Genomic DNA, 5,306 nt, shown 5'->3' with positions numbered 1-5,306 from the left:
TATTGCACCCATCAATAACAGTGCTACCTGGTAGCTTGTACAGAGTTCCAATCCAAACTCCCCCCATCAATACCAGTGCTCCTCGAACCATCTTGCAGGTATCCTTCTCGAACACTATTTTTACACCTGCATCATCCATCTTACTAACAGAAATCAGATTTCTGCCTAATGCAGGAATATGCAGAACACCCTGAAGTGTTCTAACCCTTCCACCTTGCAGCTTCAACTTTACTTTTCCACGACCAATGATTCTAGCCTTCTTATCATCCCCAAGAAGACATCACCGCCATAATATTTCTCATACTCACAGAACCACTCTCTATGGGGAGTGAAGTGAAAGGATGCACCTGAGTCAATCAACCATGTCTCATGATCTACATGTGTACTTGAAGAAGCCAAGTACACATCCCCACCTTCATCTGAGGTGGTTTTCGCCTCTGTAGAAGGAGCCTCATCAGACCCCTTTCCTTTGTCATGAGCTTTAGATTTACAGTCCCTTTTGAAGTGGCCTTCCTTTCCACATTTCCAGCACACCACCTTTACAGGTTTTCCTGGAGATTTAGATCTTCCTCTAGATTTAGATCTCCCACTCGATAACTTATTTTTGTTTCTATTTTGGGACCGTCCTCACACAGACAAGGCATCACCATTTTGGCTCTCCATATTTTTTCGTCTCATATCCTCCATCAGCAAGGCTGAGACTATTTCATCAAACTATAAGACAGTTGCATTACTAACTATTGCAATAACCATACTATCCCACAAATCTGGTAGACAACACAACAAACTGATGCACTTATCTTCATCTGAAATTTTAATATCAACAGATGCTAACTAACTTACCACAGTCTTAAATGCATTTAGATGCTCTGTCACCGAGTCTCCATCTTTCATCCTCAGGTTATACATCTTTTTCCATAGGAACAGTTTATTCACGAGAGACTTAGATTGGTACAAAGTCCCTAACTTGTCCCACAAAGCCTTTGTTGTAGCTTCCCCTGATACATTCAGCAATACTAAATCTGAGACACACAATCGTATTGTGCTCTTTGCCTTCTGATCCAACTTCTTCCATTCTTCATCGGACACTCCCGTTGGTTTAGTACCTAGATCTACCGCGATCCACTGATCTTTATCCACCAACAGATCCTCCATCTTGAGTTTCCACAACTCAAAACTCTGACCATTAAATTTCTCGATCTCTATCTTTCCACTGCTCGCCATCTTCTTTCACCACCAGAATCAATCTCGCAGATCTCCCACTAAACAGGGTCTACCATAGGCCTGAGCGAAACCCATCAGCAACAAAGGCGTCCCCTTGAAGCCAAATCTACTCCAATACCAAATGTAGGTTTTAACCCCGTACAGAAATTACCTGCATACGAATTCTGCAACAAAGAAAATAAATAATGTGAGAGCAGAACACATAAAACACATTTACACAAAGATTTTCCCCTGGATCCCAAAACCGGGACTACCAGCCTGATTTTTCATTATTGTTCCTTTCAATGTTATAATACATATTTATACATGCCGAAGCATCCAATACCATGGACCGAAAACCATCGCGTCCAATACCATGGACCGAAAACCATCGTGTCCAAAAAACATGTGCGAAAATCATGCACAAAACCATAGGTGGGTCCGCCCAACCTAACATAGGGTCCAAAACCAAAATTTTCCGGGGCACTGCCCTAGACCCCATAAAGTGGGGTTACGGGTGCCTCTCAAATCAACATAACTACATGGAAAGAATATAACACAACCCAACATAATGGTGGAGAGTTTTGCAAGAAGGAATTTGAAGAATCCTGTAAGAAGTGTGGTATAGCATGGAAGAAGACTAATCCATATACACCTCAGCAAAATGGAGTTGCAGAACGAATGAACAAGACGTTGATGGAAAGGGCAAGAAGCATGCTTGGTGGTGCCAGGTTAGGACAGGAATTCTGGGAAGAGGCGGTGGAGATTGCATGTTACCTGGTCAACAGATCACCTTCATCAGTGTTGGAGGATAAGACTCCACAAGAGGTATGGACTGGTAAGAAACCGTCTCTTTCACATCTGAGGGTATTTGGATGTGATGCATATGTACAAGTTCCAAAGGAGAAAAGAACAAAGTTGGATAGTAAATCTGAAAAGTGCATCTTTATTGGGTATAAGGATGGTTTAAAGAGTTATAAGCTTTGGAACCCAGTAATAAGGAAGGTTTTGTGCAGCCGAGATGTGGTGTTCAGAGAGGTGAAAGATGTTATTAAACATGAATTCCAACCAAAGGAACCTAGGAAAACAGAGTTTGAGCTTAAGGAGGAAGAATCAGACTCTACAGCAGAAGAAGAATCAGAATATGAGGAGCCACAAACTCCGGTTGTGATAAGATCAGTTCGAGAAAGAAGGCAGCCGGAAAGGTATATTACATCTAATTTCTATTCAAATTTTTCTTTATCTATTACTGATGATGATCCCAGAACTGTGAAAGAAGCAGTAGATTCAGAGGATGGAAAACTCTGGAAAGAGGTCATGGTTGATGAAATGGCATCTTTGCAGAAAAATGAGGCTAGGATTTAGTGGAGTTGTTGGCTGGAAGGAAACCCATTGGCAACAAATGGGTGTTCAAGAAGAAGAAGAATGCAGAAGGAAAGGTGGAGAAATACAAAGCTCGGTTGGTAGCAAAAGGTTATTCCCAGGTGCCAGGAATTGATTTTGGTGATATTTTTTCTCCTATTGCCAAGGTAGCTTCTATTAGATTACTTTTATCTGTTGCTACTGCTTTTGATTTTGAGGTGGAACAGATGGATGTGAAGACAACATTTTATCACGGGGATCTGGAAGAAGAGATCTACATGAAGCAACTTGAAGGATTTGTGGTGAAGGATTAAAAAAGTCTTTGTATGGGTTAAAACAGTCACCAAGGATGTGGTATTAGAAATTTGATACGTTTATACAAGGACTTGGCTTCACCAGAAGCAAAGCAGATCACTGTGTGTACTTCAAATTAATTGGTGACTATGTTATTTACCTGGTCTTGTATGTGGATGATATGTTGCTGGTTGGAAATGACAAAGAAATTATCCAGTATTTGAAGACCCAACTATCCTCCAAATTCGACATGAAAGATCTTGGTGCTGCAAACTATATTTTGTGCATGGAAATTAAGAGAGATCGGGCAAAGAGAAAGCTCTTGTTAGACCAGAGGAAGTTGTCGAGACAATACTACAGAGGTTTAATATGCAAGATAGTAAACCAGTGAAGGTTCTTATTCCTGTAGGTGTAAAGTAATTTTCTTAACAATGTCCCAAGAGACAAGAAGAGGAAGAGGACATGTCCCGTGTTCCATATCCAAGTGCAGTCGGTAGCCTAATGTATGCGATGGTTTGTACTAGACTAGACATTGCACATGCAGTGGGAGTATTGAGAAAGTTTATGTCAAAACCAGGGAAGGAGCATTGGATAGCAGTGAAGCAGGTTTTTAGGTATTTGTGTGCCACTAGTGATTATGGTTTGTGCTACCAATGAAGTCCAGGATTGGACAGAGTTTTGGATATTCGTGGCTTTGTTGATGTAGACTGGGTTGGAGATTTGGATCAGATAAAATCTACAAGTGGGTATGTGTTTAACCTATTTGGAGGTGCAGTCAATTGGATGAGTAAGAGACAATCTGTAGTAGCATTGTCAACTATAGAGGCAGAATAGTAGCATTGTCAACTATAGAGGCAGAATACATGGTTGCCACTCATGCAAGCAAGGAAGCAGTTTGGTTGCAGAGATTGTGTTCAAGTATGGGATTAGTACAGTGAGCTATAAGGATAGACTGTGACAGCCAAAGTGAAATTTTCTTGGCAAAGAACCCTCTTATCATTCAAAGATAAAGCGCATTGATATTCAATATCACTTTGTGAGGGATATGATAGAAGACAAAAAGGTGTTGATGGTAAAGGTGGACACTTTGAAGAATACTGCAGATGCATTGACAAAATCTGTGAGCTTTGTCAAGTTATCTTAGTGTAGAGAAACAATGGGTGTTGTAGGGTTGGATAAATAACTAAGCTCTCCTGCAGCCCCCTGTGAAAAGAAAAAAACAAGTGGGAGATTGTTGGGTTTTGTTATATTCTTTCCATGACTAGCCCTAGTAGCTAAATCAGGGGGTTAGAGGGGGGGCGGAGGCCCCCCTTCGTTGTGTCGATGTGCAGTGGGGGGTTCATAGGGGGGTTTGAGGGGAGTGGTAGCCCCACTCTATGGGGTCCAGGGCAACACCCTGGGAAAAAAAAAAAATGGACCATATATTAGGTGAGCGGACCTACCTATGGTTTTGTGTTTGGTTTTCACACATGGTTTTGGGCACAATGGTTTTCGGTCCATGTTATTTTGTAGATCCAGTGAAGGGAACTACGGTTATGTTCTAATCCAGGGTTAATAGATTGGGTTTTATGGATGCTTCGGCATGTATATATATGTATTGTAACATTGAAAGGAACATAATGAAAAATCAATATGGTAGTCCCAATTTTGGGATCCAGGGGAAAATTTTTGTGTATATTTGTTTTATGTGTTATTCTCTTGCCATTTTTTATTTTCTATTTTTTAGAATTCATATGCAATAAATTTCTGTGTGGGGTTAAAACCTATAGTAGCCAGTCACAAGTTGATGGTTTGTCACATTCTACATATGAGAAATATGATCCTTTCATACAATGAATTTGTAGAGTTGTTAAAATTGATCTATATTTGTTGTCTCCTAACCGATAATCTTATGCCTTCATCAACCCATCTGATCATTGTTCTTGTTCTAACATTTCTCATTCAATTGATAATTTTCCCCTAGGGTACCTAATGATGGTTGATTTACATCAGCTGATATTTATGGTTTACCATCTAAATATTTAGATACTTTTCAAGTAGTTGAGGCACTTCAGCCTCCATTTATGGTTATGTCAGGCCCTCACTATCTTGAAATACTTTATGAATACGATTAGATTTATTTTCCCTCGCAAGATTCTCATCTTTATTCCACGCGATTAATTGGAAAGCCTTTCTCCCAAGGATTTCATTAGGATATTCAAAGAGGATTGCATTGAATTCCACAATCCAATCTATCATCAGTCAGAAGTATCTTACCTATCAACCCTTACGCTATTGGGTAATCATGTGAAGCTGGGTTACACTTTTGTGAGAAATGATCCCAAGAAATTTATAATCCCAACTTTTTGGTCGAACCAAAAAAACAATCAGCCGAATTTTTTTACATTTATTCGACTGAACTATTATACAAAAGTTTCGTCGAACAAAGGGTCATTTAGATTAATGCC

This window comes from Pinus tabuliformis, chromosome 3_1 (assembly GCF_031772625.1).
Source record: "Pinus tabuliformis cultivar Carrire ecotype Pingquan chromosome 3_1, CPIR1, whole genome shotgun sequence".
Lineage (NCBI taxonomy): Eukaryota > Viridiplantae > Streptophyta > Pinopsida > Pinales > Pinaceae > Pinus > Pinus tabuliformis.
Note: the sequence above shows the minus strand (reverse complement) of the source record.